Raw genomic sequence first — 21,873 nt, forward strand, 5'->3', positions numbered from 1 at the left:
GTGTGTGTGTATAAATATATACATGTATATATGTATATGTATACATATATATGTACATATATGTGTGTATATATATACACATATACATATATATGTATGTGTATATATATACACATATACATATATATATATATATATATATAGAGAGAGAGAGAGAGAGAGAGAGAGAGAGAGAGACAGAGAGAGACAGAGAGACAGAGAGAGAGAGAGAGAGCTCAAGGAAAGGATATGTAGAGACAACCTAAGGATTTTAGATCTCTCAGAAGAACAAGACAAGGAAAAAAAAAACCTGAACACCATATAATGAGAAATTATTCAAGAAAAATATACCCAAAATTCTGAGCATAGAAAATGAAATGCCAATTGAAAGAATGTATTGATTATGCCAAGGAAGTAAAAAAAAATGCAAGCTCCAAAATACATAGTGGTTAAATTTAGCAATTCACTTCACAAACAATAAGTTCTTCAAGTAACTACTACAAAGACATTCAAATACAAAATAAAGGCATTATGAAGAATACAAGAATATTTTGCACCCACCAGTAAATGTAGGAGGGAAAGCAATAATGTGCTCCAAAGAGTAACAGAGCTTAAGATAAATCCCAGGGTGACCTACCCTGCAAATATGAGGTTAATCTTAAATGAAAATTTATTGAATGTTTAATATCAAAAAGTGTTCAAAACCTTCTTGGAAGTAAAATCAGACCTGAAGAGCTTATTTGCTTCTGAAATATTCCAGAGCCAGAAATGTAAGAAGGGTGAATGAATGCAGTAGCCAAAGACAACAGCAACAAAAACAGAGTGACAGAGATACAAGTAAAAGCATCTTTCTAAATGTACACAAGAAGATAGAGGTAAAGGCAGAAGTCATTTGGAGATTATAGAACTTTGTGATACCCTGCCTATAAATATATAATGTTTTTTTTTCACTACTTTTTTTCTTTGGTGGGACTAAATTATGAAATGGCAGAGTACATGGAAGGGATGAGGGTAGGAAAAGGATAGAGCCAAGTATATGATATACCAAGATCAAATTGAGGACTAAAAGTCAGGAGAAGGTAATCTCTGTAATCTCTCTGGAAGAGAAAAGCTTGTGGGAATTGGAAGAAGAGGAGGAGGAAGGATTAAAAAAGGAAAAGTGAAGAGAGAGGTCATATTTTGGTGGTAAAACAGGTTCCATTGATGAATGCTCCTATTAGTGAAGAAGTAAGTTCTGTTAAGGGGGCCTTGTGCTGTGTGTAGCTTTCAGGGATTTGATGCTTGAAAGAAAAACCTGCCTCAGTATGGTGGAAATAGGAATTCCTAGAGGCAAGTGATATCTCAGGAAGTAGAAGGACATGGAGCCACGGAGGAGTTTTGAAAGCAAATGAAGAAGGAAAATTGCCAGGGTGAGGGTAAGGTCAGTGCTAGTGTGCATAATCAGAGATTATTGGGTTAAGAGCATTATGGGTTTGGGGGTAAGACAGAATCCTCTCTGTCTCTTCTAGGAATTGACATTTTTCTGAGAGCCAAGTAAAAGGGAAAATGAAGAATCCATGAAACAAGCTGAAGAAAGCAGTGGAAGAAAATATAAGAGAAAAAGTGAAGAATAAATGCCTCACATGTACAAAAATATTCATAGCAGCTCTTTTTGTGGTGTCAAAGATTTGGAAATTGAGAGGATGCCCATCAATTGGGGAATGGCTGGGCAAGTTGTGGTATATGAATATAATGGAATACTATTGTGCTATAAGAAATGATGAGCAGGCTGACTTCAGAAAAACCTGGAAAGACTTACATGGTCTGATGCTGAGTGAAGTGAACAGAACCAAGAGGACTTTGTACACAATAACAGCCATATTATACAATGACTAATATTGTTAAACTGAACCCTTCTCAGCATTACAAGGATCTAAGACATCTCCAGAGGCCTCGGGATGGAAAATGCTGTCCACATCCAAATAAAGAACTATGGAAGTTGAATTGCTATCACTTATTTTTACCTTCTGTTGAGTTTTGTTTCATCTTTCTGATGGTTCCTCCTATTGGTTTTAAATTTTACTTAAAACTTCACTAATGTGAAAATATGTTTAATAGGAATGTAAATGTAAAGCCTATATAAGATTGTGTGCCATCTTGGGGGAGGGTCGGGGGAGGAAGCGGGAAAATTTTTTCAACTCAAAAGCATATGGAAGTGATTCTTGATTAATCAAAATAAATTAATAAAATTTAAAACAAAAAGAATAAATGCCTCAAAAATTTTGATTCCCCAAGGAATGCAAAGAACAGAGAGGGTCTAAATAAGTATAAAGATCATGAATCAGAGAGTGAGGGCCCAGAAGAGACAGAAAGAAGGAAAAAATAACAAAGAGAGTGAGTGAAAAAAGAAACCTCTCTGGAAAGGGGCACAAAAATGAAGTTAAAAAAAATAACTAACAGATCAACAGAATTACTTCAAAGGAAGAGAGAATCTATTTGAAAAACTGAGAAAAAAAGAGGGGAAAAATGAAATAATCAGGAAAAAACAGGAAATAAAAAGGAACTATTAAGCAAAATTGTCAAAGGGGTAACAAATGGGAGAGGGAAGGATGAGGGTTTATTGAAAGAGAGACAGTGGAAACAAGACCAACTTGAAATATAATTAATCTGAAGTAACTGAAGAGGAATACTACTTTGTTTACAATTGCACACAAATATTACATATATATATATATATATATATATTTATATATATATGGAGAGAGACATATATACACATATGTGTATGTTTACATATATATTGTATATGTAGACATGTTCATGTGTGTGTGTTTAATAATATGTATACATACATGTACATAGATATTGATATAGATATATAGATATAAATGACAAATGAAGGAAAATGTAAAACTAACTCATGACATTAAAGGTACATGGATTAAATAATCCAATAAAACAAAAAGAAAGCAACAAATTAGAAGAGAAAACAGAATCCAACAATGTGTTGCTTACAAAAAGACATTCAAAATTAAAAGCTGAATGTATAAGGAATTTTAAAAAAATGCTGTTCATCAAGTAAACTACAAAAAGAAAGAATTCCAATTACATTATCCAATAAAGCAAAAACAACATCAAAAAATAATTTAAAAGAACAAACAGGGAAACTACTTTATACTGAAAGGAACCATAGATTGCAAACTACTATCAGAAACAAACTCATGTACTTCAAATGTTATAACATCCTCATCCTAAAATCTGAAGCCTAAAATAAGGGAAAAGCAGATATTAAAAATTTGTGGACGGATAGTAAATTAGAAACAAATAGTAAGAAGAAATAGTAAATTAAACTAAAAACTGGTTCTTAGAAAAGACAAATAAAAATGACAGACATTTTAGAAATCTGATTAGAAAGAAGTGTCCAGAGAACCACATTTTTTTTTGGCTAGGCAATGGGGTTAAGTGACTTGCCCCGGGTCACACAGCTAGTATGTGTCAAGTGTTTGAGGCTGTATTTCAACTCTGGTTCTCCTGACTCCAGGGCCAGTGCCACCTAGCTGCCCTGAGAGAACCATATTAAAAAAATATATACATATAGCTAATGAGCAAGACGAAATCATCACAAAATTGGAATAAATTAAGAAGATTAACTATCACTTATTATGCACAATGTCATGTTAACAAAACTGAGAATACAGAAGAAATAGAGAAATGCTTTCCAATGTATAAGTACCCAAGAAATAAAAACAATTACAAAAAATAAAATCCATAATTTTAACTGAATGAAATGGCAAAGCTTCTGCACAGACAAAAATTAAGGTACCTTTGATAAGAAAGGAAATGATCAAATGTGTAAAACAAACAATAACAACAATAACAATAACAACAAAATAACATTTGGATCAATTTTCTCTGCTAGGGTTTTGGTGTCCAAGATATATAAACTATACAGAAATTATACAATGGTACATATGTGTGTCTGATTATTAGGCATTACAAAATAAATGGGGTGGCTGGTGACACAATGGATAGAATGTTGGGCCTGGAGTCAGAGACTCCTCTCCTTGAGTAAAATTTGGTGTCAGACACTTACTAGCTTTGTAACCTTGGACAAGTCACATAAACCTGTTGGCCTCAGTTTCTCATCTGCAAAATGAGATGGAAAAGGAAATGGAAACCATTCTACTATCTTTGCCAAGATAACCCCAAGTGGAGTCATAAAGAGTTAGACATTACTGAAAAGTCATTAACAACAAAAAACCAATAGATAGTCAAAAGATATGAGCAGTTATCAAAAGAAGAATTTAAATGTATTCAAAATCACATGAAATATTTGAATTACTACTAATACAAATCAGAACAACCATGAGGTTATCATACCACTTTGGAAGAACTGAAAATTTACAGGTCCCTAGAGGTATCTCTGAAAACAGCTGCACAAAACCCCTGAAGCTTGAGAGAATACATTCTCCACTCTGGAAACAGACCCATACCTTAACAAAGAGTTTAAAACTGAAGTAATTGGCTGAGATCATGAGCAAACAAAGGTGGAAAAAAAGTCAGACCACACAATCTTTCTTTGGCAACAAAGAAAATCAACACATACAACCAGAAAAAGACCACAAAGTCAAAAGTCCTACATTCAAAGCCTTCAAGAAAAATATGAATTAGTCTCAGGCCATGGAAGAACTCAAAAAGGATTTTGAGAAACAAGTAAGAGAAGTAGAGGGAAAACTGGGAAGAGAAATGAGAGTGATGCAAGAAAATCATGAAAAGCAAGTCAATAGTTTGCTAAAGGAAACTCCCCCCCCAAAAAAAGTATACTGAAGGAAATAACACCTTAAAAAAATAACCTAACCTAAGCGGCAAAAGAGGTCCAAAAAGCAAATGAGGAGAAGAATGCCCTAAAAAGCAGAAGTGGCCAAATGGATAATTAAGCCCAAAACGTTACTGAAGAAAACATTTCCTTGAAAATTAGAATGAAGCAATTGGAAGCTGCTGACTTTATGAGAAATCAAGATATTGTAAAACAAATCCAAAAGACTGAAAAAAAAATAAAGGAAAACAATGTGAAATATCTCATTGGAAAAACAACTGATCTGGAAAATAGATCCAGGAGAGAGAACTTAAAAATTATTGGACTATCTGAAAGTCATGATTTAAAAAAAAAATAGCTAGATGTCACCATTCAAGAAGTTATCAAGGAAAACTGCCCTAATATTTTAGAACCAGAGGACAAAATAGAAATGGAAAGAATCTGCCAATCATCTCCTGAAAGAGATACCCAAAAGAAAACTCCCAGGATTATTGTAGTAAAACTCCAGAATTCTCAGGTCAAAGAGAAAATATTGTAAGCAGCCAGAAAGAAACAATACTAGTATTGCAGAAACAGACTCAGAATAACACAAAATTTAGCAGCTTCTACATTAAGGGACTGGAGGTCTTAGAATATGTTATTCCAGAGGGCAAAGGAGATAGGATTACAACCAAGAATAACCTACCCAGCAAAACTGAGTGTCATCCTTCAGGGGAAAAAATTGACATTCAGTGAAAGGTGACTTTCAAGCATTTTTGAGCTGAATAGAAAATTAGACTTTCAAATATAACATTCAAGAGAAGCATGAAAAGTAAACAGAAAAGAGAAATCATGAGGGACTTAAAGTTGAAATGTTTACATTCCTCCATGGAAGGATGATATTTGTAACTCATGGGACCTTTGTCAGTATTATGGTAGTTGGAAGGAAATATATACATATATATTTACATAGATAGATAGAAGGCAGAGAGTGAATTGAAGATGAAGGGGTGATGTCTAAAAAAATAAAATTAATGAGTGAGAGAGGATTGTACTAGGAGAACGAGAAAGGGAGACATGCAATTGGGTAAATTACCTCATAAAACAGACAAGAAAAAGCTTTTACAATGGAGGGTAAGTGGGAGAAGGTGAGAGGGAATGAGTGAATCTTATTATCATCAGATATGGCTTAAGGAGGGAATAACATGCAGACTCAACTGGGTATGGAAATCTATCTTACCCTACAGGAAAATTGGGGGGGAATAACACAAGGGGGAATGATAGAAGGGAGGGCAGATAGGGGGAGGAGGTAATCAGAAGCAAACACTTTTGAGGAGGGACAGGATCAAAATAGAGAATAGAATAAATGGGGGGTAGGATAGGAGGAAGGGAAATATAGTTAATTTTTTACAACATGGCTACTATGGAAATGTTTTGCATGAAACCTATATCCAGTGGCTTGCCTTTTTAGTGAGGGTGGGTGGAGATGGAGGAAGGGAGAGAATTTGGAACACATAGCTTTAAAAAGAAATGTTAAAAATTGTTTTTATATGCAACTGGGAAATAAGATATACAGGCAATGGGGTATAGAAATCTATCCTTCCCTACAGGAAAATAGGAGAGAAAGGGGATAAGAGAAGGGGGTTATTAGAAGGGAGGGCAGATTAGAGGAATGAGTATTTAGAATTCATGCCATCTTGAGGTGGCAGGAGGGGCAAGCTTGGGAGAAAATTTGGAACTCAAAATCTTTTGGAAATTAATGTTGAAACCTAAAATTAAATAAATTTTTAAAAAAGAAAGAAAAAAAGAAAGAAAACATTTCCCTAAAGAGTAAATATAGCTAAATGGAAAACAAACTAGGCACCCAATCCTAAGTAAACATTCACTTCTCACAGTTCTGTCTGTATGGACATTGTCCTAAGTTTGTTTTTTTAAGATCATATAAAAAGGTATGGCACTGAGATCTGTAGTCTACTTCTGTCTCTGTTACTATCTAACTGCATGACTTTGGGCAGTTCACTTGAGCTCTCTGAATTTCATTAAGGCTAGATGATTCATAAGGTCCCTATCAGATCTAAAATTATTATTTGTATGATTCTATAAGTGGGCAGAATACTGAGTTGTTTGTAAGGAAGGAAAATATCATTATGAATAGGGAGTCAGTTTAGGGAAAGGTTTGTAGGCAGATGTTAAGTTATGAAGTAAGCCTTGAAAATTAGTTTGGACTGATTATTTTGCATGCACCTCAAGCTGTTCTCTCCAATTTCTTCATCATATTCTTTCCCCAAGCAACAAGTATGTTTTACACCCCTTGTGCCTCATGAAATGTTCTCCCCACTCTCTTTTCATTAGGATGTAAGTTCTTTGCAGCCAAGGACTATTTCACTTTTGTGTTAGATCTCCAAAATTTATCATACTCCTCATACATAATGAGTGATTAATAAATGCTTGGTTTATTATTAGATTTCAAGCTATGTCCTTAACCTTTAATTCAATGATAAAAATACATCAAGAATTAGCTCATCTTCTTTCATTCTAACTCCTTACCCTTTCATTTTCCTACATCTACAAATAACCAAACATTTTTTCTCCAACTACAGCATCTTATTTTCTGTATTTCTCCCTTGATTTCAAATAATTAGTATCCAATTGTTGAACAAATCTAATAATTAGTCTTCAAATCCAGAGCATTTTTATGTATGTCCCCATAAGAACCTACACCACAGTGCTTTGCAATCAAATTATTAATAACTATTGGCTGACTATTTGATAATAAACTTTGATACCTACTGTCATGGACATAGCTAATGCTATTTATGAATCCAATAATCTTAGAAATTGTGCCTTTAAATCAGAGATATAATTGGAAGGGTAAATGGGCATCAACTTGAAAGCTGAAATAAGAATGCTGGATTTGGAGTCTGCCCTTTGCTCTACCAGACACATTAATAACAGAATATTATGATCTGGTAGGAATATTCTCCCCTCTCATAGTTAGGATGGTCTTCACAGGATTATCTGTATACTTTGCAAAACATATTTTGTGGATTATATACTTTCTTTGAAAGCCTTGTCTTAGAATATTTTAATTGAGAAATGGAAGCAATACTAGTCTCACTTGCAAGTTGAATCAACACTAATTCTGATCAAGTGCTTACTGATTTCAGATAAATAATTGCAATCTCTTCTAGTGTTTCTATGAGTAGCAATATATATATATATATATATATATATATATATATAATATATATTCAAAATCAAAATGTTCCTCAGGCCTCTTGTTTTCTTTGACTGGGGAATCTATTGATCTAGCAATTATGATTGCATATATGTATTTCAGGGTTAGCTATTGTCATTTTCAGTCATCTGTTAAAGCAGTATAGTCCAGTGGACAGAGTGCTGGACCTACAATTAGGCAGAGGCAGATTGAAATCCCACCCCTGAAACTTATTAGCAAACAGAAGACACTTAACCTCTATAAATCCATTTTGTCATCTATAAAATGGGGATACTGAAACCAATTGAACTTACCTCATTATGAGGATCAAATGAGATAATAGATGTATATCAACTCCATTAAAGAACTATATAATTGTGAATTTTATTATTATTATTATTATTATTATTATTACCATCTATCAAAAAACAAGCATTTATCAAGCCTCTATTTGGCAGCTCTGTCCTGCCTCTGAAAAATATTAGATGTGTGAAACTGAGAAAGTCACTTAACCTTTCATTTCTCCATTGGTGTCAAACTCAAATAGAAATGGATCCCTGCACAACATATTGAATTAGAAAACCATGAATTGGTATTGTGTTAAATTTCCCTTTTATTTATTTTGTTAATAATTCCCTAGTTACATTTGAATCTAGTTCAGGCTTTGATCAAATGATCTTCAGGGAGAGTTTCATGCCTCTGCTTCTAGGCAACTATCCACAGTTGGTAACTGCAGAGAAAGTATCAACATACATGAGTAGAAGGAGTTTTTTCATTGGGACTTCCTATACCAAGAAAATCAAAGGTTCAGTCTTTATCCCTATCCTGTTCATTAGACACAAGTAATACAAAGACAAAATACAAACTTATCCTCGTCCTGTAGGCATGGCCTTGACAATAGCCTCCAAATAGAATTCTCTGGGGAACTGACCAGATAGCGACAAAGAACCCTTAGATTTCCATAGGAACAAGCCTCAAGTATGTATACTTCCATTTTTTCAAGAATTTTTGGGGGCTAGGCAATGGGGTTAAGTGACTTGCCCAGGGTCACACAGCTGGTAAGTATCATGTCTGAATACAGATTTGAACTCAGGTCCTCCTGACACAAGGACTGATGTTTTATACACTGTACCACCTAGCTGCCCCCAAGTAAGCATACTTTTGAAGAGCTAGGCTGCTTGGTGTAGGTGGTATGCAGGTTTTGGGGTAGTGGTGGCCTGGAAAAGAGGATATAACAAAGAACCAAAAACTAAGGGCTGAACTTAGGTTCTCTGATGACAATGTCCCTCCCTCTTGTGATTGACAGCAGAATGTGATTTATAGGTGCATAATGAGTGGAATTTATGTAGCACTTTAAAATTCAAAAATACATATATTATCTCAATTGAGCATCATAACAACCCTTTATGGTAGATACTACATGTCAAAAAAAAAATAAGAAGAATGTGAAAATGGAAGCTCTGAATAACCCTACAGTCCAGGGTTGGGGAATTTGCAGCCTGAAGGCCACACACGTACTTCTAGGACCTTGGGCCCTGCCTTTTAACTGACTACAAGTTTTACAGAGCAAATCCTTTTTTTGAGGGGGGCTCATTATCTTGTTATTTAAGTTACTGTCTTGCTCCTGATTTTCACTGTCATACAGTGATCTTTTTTTGATCTCTGTACCCACAATTTGTCTAATTACTCATATCAAAATAAAACAATCATTGATAACTTGCATGTTTCCTAATAATTTAGATATTTGAATGAACATCTGATTTCTATGTGGAAATACTAAGTGAGCTACATTATTGTCATATCATTATGCATGGAGAAAAGCAAGTTTAAAAATAATGTGATGATTTACTTTTCTCATATGATAAACTAATGTGTGAATATGCACCAGTAATTTGTTATTTAAAATAATTAGTTACCACTCGGAGGTTTAGGATCATTGGTATGGTTTATATTTTCCCTTTCCCTTTTGTGTTTCCATCTGCTCCTAAATTATTTTCTTCTATCTATATTTTGCTTTCCTTTACATACTATCAAAATTTCCTATTGTGTCTTGCATAATATTGCAGATGGCTTTGATGTAACCCTAAAATTGTTAATGCTTTTATGAGGGTCAGGCTCATCAGATAATCTGATCATTGAATAAGAGTTGAGAGGGAACCTAGTGGCCATCTAGTCCAAGACTCTAGCATTCCAGATGAGGAAACTAAGGCCCAGAGAAACAAAGCTATTTTTGTAAAGTCACATAAGTAGGATCCAGTGGAGGAGGGATGGGAATATAAGTCTCCTGATTTTGAGTCCGATGTTCTTTGTACTGTTACCACCTTTCGGAATGAGTCCTGGAGTTTATTAGGCCAATGCTTGGACCTTCATGATACAGTACAAAGCATAGCTATTTACTATATTACTTTCCTTAGGAAACATAAGGGCAGGGAGGCAATAAAAAAGATGTCCAAAGGCATAGGAGCCTTATTAATCTAACTACAACTGCAAATGCACTCAGAGACTTTTGATGATGGACCCATCATATAAATTTTAATAACAGTAATATTCTGTCACTTGCTTCTAGGGAGCATTCATATTAGCTATGACAAACAGTAGCATTTGTTGGTCCTGGCTCTGCACAATTTCATGTTAATCTAAAAAGGATAGAAAATACATATCTTGCATCTTTTCAGACTAAAATTCTTTTGATAACAGAGGACTTGCAGAATACGTTTCAGGAATTAATGAAATAATGTTTATAAAGCACTTTACCCTGACAGAAAGTGTTATATAAATTCAAAGCAGTTCTGTTTTCTTTGCATTAATTATTGTTACTATATCATTACTAACTGAGGTGCAGTAATGTGCATAATGATTCTTTGAAAAGAAGAAGCCTGTTCTACAATATATGGATCCTTTTTCAAACCAAATAGATAAATTTCCACAGTATCAAGTCCAGGGTGACAATTATAGTTTTAACAGAAATTAAACATTGAATAAAAATAAAGTTTTCTTTACTATTTTCTGAAATGGAAAACTAATGAGGTGTGCAGATAGTTAGGAAAACTAACCCGTAAGTGATTTTACCTACCACTCAGAGGTTTTACATTTCCTATTAAGACATGGTTTAAGTACTGAAGGCATTTTCATTTTGCATTGTATTTATGCTCCCTTGAGGGTCAAGTCAACTAGTGCTCAGTTAAAGATGCACCAAGACAGGAGAGAGAGAGATAGAGAATATGAGAGAGACAGACAGACAGACAGAGACACGAACACACACATGCACACGGGCACACACAGAGAGAGACAGAGACAGGGACAGGGACAGAGAGAGACAGAGACAAATAGAGGCAGAGATGTGATGCTTTGAAGTGAAATAAGGTATACTGATAGACAAAACACTTGTCAACTTGGAGCCTCTTTTCTAATTAGTACAGCTCTGGGACAGCTACTGACCACTGCCCCAAATACCTTGTAATATCTTCATCCCTAGACTCCTGATAATTTGAGGGAATAGCAGGACCTATTGATAATTTACAAGGAATAAGTGATGGAGTACTCCAAGTTCTAAATAATTAGAGGGCCCACTCAAGGGAAAGGATTTTATTACCCTAAGGTTACATTTTCACAAATTGAGTGGATCAAGTACTTAGTAAATAAAAATTTAAGCAGAATAACAAAATCTGAAGAATGAAATAGAACAAAACAAAGATTTTGCATGAATGAAAATTAGAGCCAATAGAATATTCAAGTCTTACAATCTGACTTACATGAATAAATAAATGAATGAATAAATGCAAAGTGTTTATTAAGTACTTACTATGTGCAAGAGATGGTCCCTGCTCTCATGCAATTCAAATTCTAATGGAGGAGATAAGATGTATTCATAGGCCAATAATGTAACTATCATACAATATATTATAATACATTATGTACCACTGTAGACAAAGCATACAAAACTGATGTTTTAAAAATTGCTACCCTATATGTGGCAAAAAGTTAAAATGTCATATGAATATTGCTTTCACAGACCATCATGCGTAAAAATATTAGAGTTTAAATGATTCCAGCAAATTATTAGAGATTGTTGTTTCATACTTTGATAATGAACACTTTTTGTTTTAAAGATTTAATAGTAAACCCATCTCCAAACAACTAAAATGTAAAATGAAATTAATTGCATTCTTAAGATGACAAGTGAATTGAATAAGATGAAGTGTTGCCTTGTTTTAATCATCTTCAATTTCACAATAGGACATCGTAGCTTGAAATACATAGGTGACTGAAACAACTATATAGTTCTACACTGGCTTATAGCATTGCGGTATATGAAACCTTTTCCTGTGCATAGAAATTTGACTAAGCAAGTTCATACACAGTTTGTAATCTGTCCACAACATTTATTCAGCTTCTGCCCTTTGGATAATGACTACAGGTGTTTTCCTTGGGGTCTGTTTCATTTTGTTGAATTGATTTTTTTTTCCTTAAATGACTTTCAAGACAGTATGTGTAGGGGTCTATCAATTAGTGAATCATCTGACCAAAGGTGACCATATGAGAGAGATGAATTAGAACATTAGTTCCAAATTCTTTTTCCCAAATCTATAGTCATGTCTCCAGATGCCAAAGCAAGCAGCAGAAGTCCACACTGTCTTCCCAGACAAAGTAATTCTGATTCATTTTCACATAGATCTTAATTTTGAAATAACTTCATAATACGTATTCTTATGTGGATACTTTTGCAAGAAGCTTTTGGTTAAATTTTTTTAATTTTAAAAATGAAAAAGTACCTGAAGTGAGGAAAAAAATAGAATCACAGCATTTTGTGTTTAAAAGGGACCTTAGAAAAATCTATCAAAATTAAAGATCTTCTTAAAGCCTGGCCCATAGTAGCTCATGTTTATTGATTGAGTAATCTATAGCACCAGAGATAGATTATAAGAGGTTATGCACATCTCTCTATTATTGTTAATGGTGCTAAGGTGATGTTCTATACCTTGATACACTTTTTTGTTACATTCCTATTAAACATATTTTCACATTAGTGAAGTTGTAAGTAAAAATTAAAGCCAATAGGAGGAACCATTAGAAAGAGGAAACAAAACTGAACAGAAGAGAAAAAAAATGATAGCGATTCAACTTCCATAGTTCTTTCTTTGAAAGAGGATAGCATTTTCCACCACGAGGCCTCTGGGGATGTCTTAGATTCTTGTATTCCTGAGAAGGGTTAAGTTTATCAACATTAGTCTCATTTGGTGTTTAATTGAGGATGTGTAATTTGTCCTTTTTCTAGTTTTTTTAGTTGTATGCCCAATTAATTGATCTCTTTTTCTATTTTATTTATGTTGTCTCATTACTGTCAATCTTTTGAATGAAATTATTGATTGTTTTATGATTTGTTGCTTGATCCAATCATTTTTAGGATTAGATTATTTAGTCCAATTATTTTTTAGTCTATCTTTCCATGGCCCTTTATTACAGATAATTTTTATTGCATCATGATCTGAAAAGATGAATTTAATATTTCTGCCTTTCTACATTGGATTTTGAGGTTTTTATGCCCTTGTACATGGTCAATTTTTCTGTATGTGCCATATACTGCTGAGAAGAAAGTATATTCTTTTCTATACCCATTCAGTTTTCTCCAGAGGTCTATCATACCTAAATTGTTTAACATTTTATTCATCTCCTTAATTTCCTTCTTGTTTATTTTGTAGTTAGATTTGTCTAGTGCAGAGAGGGGGAGATTCAGGTCCCCCACTACTAAAGTTTTGCTGTCTATTTCTTCCTGTAACTCCCTGGAATTCTCCTCTAAGAATTTGGATGCTATACCATTTGGTGCATATATGTTTAGTAATGATATTACTTCATTGTCTATGGTGCCTTTTAGCAGGATGTAGTTTCTTTCCTTATTTCTTTTGATTAGATCTATTTTTGCTTTTGCTTTGTGTGAGATCAGCATTGCTACCCTTGCTTTTTTTTACTTCGGCTGAACCATAATATATTCTGTTCCCACCTTTTACCTTTACCCTGTATGTGTCACTCTGTTTCAAATGTGTTTCCTGTAAACAACATATTGTAGGATTATGGTTTTTAATCCATTCTGCAATCCATTTCCATTTTATGGGAGAGTTCATCCCCTTCACATTCACAGTTATGATTACTATCTGTGTCTTTTTCTCCATCCTTTTTCCCCCTATTTATGCTTTTCTTTCTCCTTTTTCCTTTCCCCCTTCACTAGTGTTTTGCTTTTGACACCACCTCCTTCAGTCCCTCCCTTTATTATCCCTTTCCCTTTTCTTCCCTTTACTCTTACTGCTTGTTCCCTCCCTTCTGCCCCCCTCTTTTCTTTGCACCCTCCCTATTCTTTCCCCTCTTCCCTACTACTGCCTATAGGGCAAGTTAGATTTCTATACCTAACTGATTATGTTATGCCCTTCTTGAGCCAAATCTGATGAGAGTAAGGTTCAAACAATGCTCCCCCCCCTTCTTTCCTCTGCTGTAATAGGATTTTGTGTCTTTTCCTGTAATGTAATTTACCCTTGTCTGCCTCCTCCTTTCTCAGTACATTTTCTAAGATCAGATTGATCCACTTATTTGGATCCATTTAACCCACTTGATTAGATTTTTTTTTATCATTACATCAAAGTCAACTAATGTCCACCCTCTTTATGTATACTCCTTTAACAGGTGTAATAAAATACAGTTCTCAAGAGTTGCTAGTGTCATATTCCATTGCAGGGATTTAAACAGCCCACCCTTATTAACAACATATTGTATCTTTCTGTCCCATTTACCTTTTTTGTTTCTTGAGTCCTGTACTTGAAGATCAAATTTTTGTTGAGCTCTGGTCTTTTTATCAGGAAGTTTGGAAGTCCCTATTTCATTGAATATCCATCTCCTCCCTTGAAAAATGATGCTCATTTTTGCTGGGTATTGATCCTTGGCTGCATCCAAGCTCCTTTGCCTTATGGAATATCATGTTCCATGCCCTGCGTCTTTTAATGTAGAAGCTGCAAGGTCCTGTGTAATCCTTACTGTCATTCCATGATATTTAAATTGTTTCTTTCTGGCTGCCTGCAGCACCTTCTCTTTCATCTAGTAATTTTGGAATTTTGCTCTTTGGCATTGTCAATTTGGGATCTCTTTCAAGAAGTTAGTGGTGTATTCTTTCTATGGTTATTTTCCCTTCTGTTTCTAGGATTTCTGGACAGTTTTCCTTTATGATTTCCTGAAAGATACTGTCCAGGCTCTTTCTTTCATTATGATTTTCAGGTAGTCCAATAATTTTTAAATTGTCTCTCCTGATCGATTTTCCAGGTCAGTTGTTTTACAATGATATTTTTTTTTCATCTATTTTTTCATTTTTTTGTTTCTGTTTGACTGATTCTTGCTCTCTAGAGACATTAGTGTCCATTTGTCCAATTCTAGTTTTTAACTGATTGTTTTCTTCTATTAGTTTTTGTAGTTCCTTCTTCAATTGATCAATTGTGTTTTTTGGGGACTTGTTTTCTTCAGTATATTCTTCTGTTAGTTTTTCTCCTTCTTTCTTCAGTTGGCCAACTGCGTTATTTAGGGACTTGTTTTCTTTAGTGTAGTTTTTTCCAGATTGGTCAGTTGTTTTTTGAGGACTCTTCTACCTCTCTCATTTGACTATTAACATCCTTCTTGAACTCTTCTAAGAAGGCTTTTTGGGCTTCAGACCAGTTCATATTCCCTTTCGATGTTGCAGATGTGGGTTTGTTGACAATGTTGTCCTATTCAGAATTTCTGTCTTCATCTTCACTCTTCTCATAGTATGAATCTATGGTACATTTCTTTTTGCTCATGGTGTTTCTTTATTCCCTGGCCTTTAAAGAGATTGAGCTGTCTTGCTGGGGAGCAGAGGGCACTGACCCAAGCTTCTTGTGTTGGAAGCCTAGGTCTTGGTCACTGGCTTTATGTGCTGGGGCCTCTTATGTTGGCAATTGGAGGCTGTAGGGTTCTGACAGCTTACCTCTTGTTGGGCAGAATGTGCAATGCTGGAAGTTTCAGACCATTCTAGGTTGCCTGCTTTTCCTTTCCTTTAGCTTTCTTCAGCTCCTTTTAAAGTAGGTGCTGCAGGGTGTTTTTATCTGCCTGCGGCCCCCTGCAGTGTTGTCTCCCTCCTTTCTGTTAATGCACTGGGAGATTCCTTTGATATAAATTGCCAACGCACCTGGTGGTTTTCTGAGCTGGTTCTCCTGCCCTCACTGAGGCACTCGGAGGTCCAAGGGTTGGTGTTTGACTGCTCTGCCACCTGGGCTTCAGGATCTCTTCCTGGTTGACAGTTGGAGGTTCTGAGAGCTTATCTGGTTTGGGGCTGGAATCAGTTGGGGTTGGTCTTTAGGTTGCTTTCTTCAACTTTTTTGGAATGAATGCTGCAGGTTACTTATCTGCCTTGGACTTTTTTAGTGCTGCTTCCCTTATTTTTGCTGAGGCACTGGGAGATCTGTTTACTGGGCTCCTGCACTGCTGCTCCCTGTCTTTCTTCTAGTTCAGCTGTTCCAGGGTTCTTTTTTTTCTAGGGTGATATTTTCTGAATTTTCAGAGGTTGATAAGGGGAAGGTGAGAGCGAATACCTTTTTACTGCGCCATCTTGGCTCCCAGAAGCAGAAGTCCTTGATACCCTTAATAGGTAAGAATGTCGCTTGATTGAGTTATAGAATTAATCATATAATCTTGTAAATTATATATGAATAAGTCTTAGATACTTGCACCCCTACTGAAACAATCAAACAAATATATAAACTAGGAGAGAAAAGATTTTTAAGTAGGGAAGAATAAAGTATTTTTGAGTCAGTGGGCAAAGTCAGATGATAGCTTACAAGAAATGTATGGCGATTAATTGAAAGAATTCCTAAATAGTTCTATGACTATATGTACACACATAAATAATGTATGTATACGTATGTGTATATATGTAAGTGTGTATATATGTATATAAAAAAGGAATTCAAACAGAACAATCAAGCTTTGAAAGTACCTTAAAAATGCAGACCCCTTCTACTCATAGGAAAAACAGCAATGGGGAAAGTGATGGAGTGAGTCCAGAAGGAATGTCATACTTTCCCACCCCTCACTGAACATACTATTAAAGAGATTGTACCATTAATGAACAATTCATCTAACTGGTAGTTTAGAAAGAATGATCTAGACATACAGAAGAAAAATAACTTCAGGGAGTGTGACCTTTTTTTTTTTACTAGTATTTTATTTTTTCCAATTATGTGTAAAGACAATTTTTTAACATTCATTTTTGCAAAATTCTAATTCCAAATAGTTCTCTCTCATCCTCTCCTCCCCACTTCCTAAAACAGTAAGCAAATTGATATAGATTAAATATGTGCAATCATGTAAAACATATTTCCATATTAGCCATGTTGTGGAAGAAGAAACAGATTAAAAGGAAAAAAAAATAGCAAGTGAAAATATTATGTTTTGATCTGCATTCTGAGTCCATCACTTTCTTTTCTGGATGCAGATAGCATTTTCCATTATAAACCCTTTCTAATTGTCTTGGATGACTGCTGAGAAAAGCTAAGTTATTCATAGTTGATTATCATACGATGTTACTCTTACTTTGCACAATATTATTTTGGTTCTCTTCATTTCACTTTATGTCATTTCATAATAGTCTTTCCAGATTTTTCTGAAATCTGTCTGCTCATCATCATTTCTTTTTGCACAATAGTATTCTATTATATTCATATACCAAAGCTTGTTCAGCCATTTCCCAATTGATGGTCATTCCCTCAGTTTCCAATATTTTGCCACCACAAAAAGAACTGCTAAAATATTTTTTCACACGTAAGGCCTTTCTCCTTTTTTTATGATCTCTTCAGGATATAGACTTAGCTGTGATATTGCTGGAACAAAGGGTATGCATATCTTGGTTGCCCTTTGGGCATATTATCAAATTTCTCTCCAGAATGGTTAGATCAGTTCATAACTTCACCAATGATGAATTAGTGTCCCAGTTTTTCCATGTCCACTCTAACATTTAGCATTTTGTCTTCTTGTCATTTGATAGGTGTGAGGTGGTACCTCAGAGTTGTTTCAACTTGCTTTTCTCTAATTGAACTGATATAGAAAATTTCTTCATGAATATAGATAGCTCTTATTTCTTTATTGGAAAGCTACCTATCCATATACTTTGACTATCAGTTAGAGAGTGGCTTATAATCTTATAAATTTATTTGAGTTCTCTATATATTTGTGAAATGTTGCTTTTATCAGAGACACTTGCTATAAATTTTTTACCGATCGTTTTGCTTTCCTTCTAATCTTGTTTGCATTGGTTTTGTTTATGAAAAAGTACCTTTTAAGTTTATTATAATAAAAACTATCTATTTTACATTTTATAATGCTCTCTATCTCTTGTTTGTGCATTCTTCCCTTCTTCACAGATTGGAACATAAACCATTCCTTGTTCTCCTAATTTGCTTATGATATCCTCCTTTATGTTTATGAGTGTGACCTATTAAGATCAACTTAAGTACGGCTACAGGTTTCACAAAAACATCATTCCATAGACTCCAGTAGAGAGGTATATCTAATGAGAATTTCATAAGAATAATGAAGACTCTAGAAAGTTATTAGAGGTCTTTTATGAATCATGACCCATGAGTTAGCCATCTTTAACATGTATATTTTAAGCTTAAGTGTACTTTCCCATGGATCCTTTGTGTAATTATGACATAGTATATCCCATTTTTGGTGGGGATATTTTGTACAAAATGTTGTCATATTCCAACTTAATTAATACTCTTTTCTAAAACCTAATTAATTCTGACTAAGTAATAATCAATGGAGAGGACACCAAGTATGGACTTAGCAGAAGTAAAAGAAAAGTGCAACCCCTTAGGCTTATCCCCATATCTTTTCGGGAAAGATAGCCATGTGCCCTCTAGGGATAAAATCTTATAGCTTTAGTGAATATTAGGGGAGGAAGCCCAGAATAGGATGTTGCAGATCCTGAGGCAACCTCTATTTAAAAATCAAAGTAATAAGAATCATAAATTTATGTAACAGTTCTATTTTTGAACAACTGCATTTGTTAAGGAGTCATTTTTTTCTATTGATCTTCAATGCCTCATATGAAAAAAAAATGCATTTTGCCAGGAAAATTCTAAATAAATTTTTGACTTTGCATGATTTTTGTCTTTTCTCAAGCTTTCCTCTTTTCTTTTTTTCTCCCAGCTTTTCTCATACTTATAAGACATGATCATTAGCAGCAACAAACAGCTGATACATTTTAGTGGCTATAATGTGCTATTTCTGCAAATTTGTTGGAATTACTTGTTGGAAAATTCACACTTACAGTAAAGAAAGAACTTCTAAGCAATTAGAGATGTTCAAACATGGAATAGGTTATCACATGAGGTAATAAGCTTCCCATAACTGGTGATGTTAAAGCAGACACTGAGGGGAATAATGACTCATGCAGCTTAATAACAAAAAAAAAAAAGGGAGAATTGAACCGGGAGTAAGAAATCCTGAGTTTGAACTACATTTCCACCAATTATTAACTTTGCTGCCTTTGGTGAATCAATTAATCTCCTTCAGCCTCAGATTTCTCACCAGTAGAGTGGGCATAATAATAGTCACACCATTTATCATTTAACTCATAGGACTGTTATAAGGTATAAGTGAGATAATATGAAATCAGTTTATAAATTGTGAAGCTTCCATAGTTTGTGATTTTCAGTACTGTTAAGGTGAAAGGTAACATAGAGAGCCAGGACCCTAAATCAAAAAGGCATTAGATTCATTCAAGCCCTACTTCTAAAATATACTTTGTGTGTGATCCTGAGCAACTCATTCAACTTCTTAGTGTTCTAGGAAACTCTTGAAGACATAGTCTCAGAAAAGGTATTGGACTGTATACATGGAGGGAGATTTCTCACCCAAGAATTCCCTATGCCAATTAAATCATGGTCTACTCCCTTATCCCCAATATCAAGGTACAGATTGGATTAGATGACTGCTAAGGCTCCTATTATTCTCAGATTTTTTGAACATGCTTTAAATTTATAGTTAGTGGAACTGGATTTGTTTGTCTCTGACACTGCCATTTTTTACACATGTGATGTAAGTCACTTCATCTCTTTGGGCTTCCCTTTCCTCATCTGTAAAATGAATGAGTTGTACCTTAAAACCTCTAACATGCCTTGCAGTGCTAGATCTACTGTCTTGTGATGATGAATTGACCAAACAATTTTTAATTCAGTTATTAATGATATATAAAGCATAATACTACCCTGTGTTATCACCAGGAGATTTTGTGTCTACACAAGGAAATAGCTATCATCTACCTCTGAAGGCTGAATTTCAAATTTGAGGACGGCCAAAAAATTCAGGGAGTTTTTTTTTTCAGTTAAGGAGACAATATAATCAATAACCATTTGGAATTAACGTCTTCTCCCAAAGTGGTATTGCAAGTATAATCTTTCTGACTTGCTTATTCTTGTAATTTAGGTCCATCTTATAGAGCACACTTAGATTTGCCATTTCTTGTTGCAGACAATGTGATCCTAACCATGAATGGCAATTCTGCGAATACTCCATGAGGTGACCTACTTGCAATATCAAGATCATTTTCAACTGTGTAATTCACAAAAAATACCTAAATGAGCCTAATATTTTCCATAGTCAAGACAAGAATTATTGACTAGACTTTTTATTAGTCACTTGGACATAAAAACCTAAAATATAAAATAGCAAATGCATTTGTGCTTTCTAGCCCAGCAACCACTCTCTAACTCACCCTCATTCCAAGTACTAATTTAAAATTTTAGATTCACATATACTTGTAACTGGGCTTATTCTCTAAACCTAAGGAGGATTAAGTACTAAAAAAGCCTAATTACAGCTCATTTCTCTGTCTCATTAATGAGTAACACAATTACATCTCACAGAAACATTGTGTAGAATGTGGATACCAAGTATGGGACAGCTTTTTTGTTTGTTTGTTTTACATTTCTTCTATGACAAACTTCCTTCTAATTCAAAGAGAAACATGAAATCCATGAATACACTATCTGTGTGGGCAAAGAAAAGTAATTTAGTTACTATGGGCCTAAGTTTTTTTTCTTTTTTTTTCTTTTTTCTTTTCCCTGTAAGATGAAGTAATTGGGCTAGATAATTTCTAAGTTTCCTTCCAGAACCAAAGCTATGGGCTAGGAAGCTATTATACAAAACTATATTATGAAACCCTCAGAAGGCATGCAGAATAATTAAATTTCTAATTGGTCTTGAAAATTATTTTATTTATAGCTAATTGAAATTATATACAGAGGAGTTATTACGATTGATACATTGTTTAACATTACTGAATAAGTGTTAAAGGTTGATTCAGTCTGAAATATAATGAATTGGACTAAGTGAAGACCTTATACTCTTAGGGAAACATATTTGTTAGATTTGGAGACTAAAGGAATTGCTGTTCACATTAAACTTTTGTGAAATATCTTAGAAGAATAAACATTATTGACCTGTAGAAGTATGTTAGACTCAACCTATAACTAGTGAGATATGATCATAGTCTTAAAGAAATCAAAGCTACGTATAATCATATAAAAATGCTCTAAATCATTATCGATCAGAGAAACAAAAATGAAAACAAATCTGAGGTACCACTTCACACCTATCAGAGTGGCTAATGTGACAAGAAAAGGAAAATGTTGGATTTAGGAGGGGATGTGGGAAAAACGGGACACTGATGCACTGTTGGTAGAGTTGTAAATTGACCAACCATTCTGGGGAGCAATTTGGAACTATTCCCAAAGTGCTATAAAACTGTGCATATCCTTTGATCTGGCAATACCACTGTAAGACTGTATCCCAAAAAAGACAAAACAAAAATGGAAAAGGACCCAAATATACTACACCCACACACATA

Source organism: Phascolarctos cinereus, unplaced genomic scaffold (assembly GCF_003287225.1).
Source record: "Phascolarctos cinereus isolate Bilbo 61053 unplaced genomic scaffold, phaCin_HiC Scaffold_726;HRSCAF=1367, whole genome shotgun sequence".
NCBI lineage: Eukaryota > Metazoa > Chordata > Mammalia > Diprotodontia > Phascolarctidae > Phascolarctos > Phascolarctos cinereus.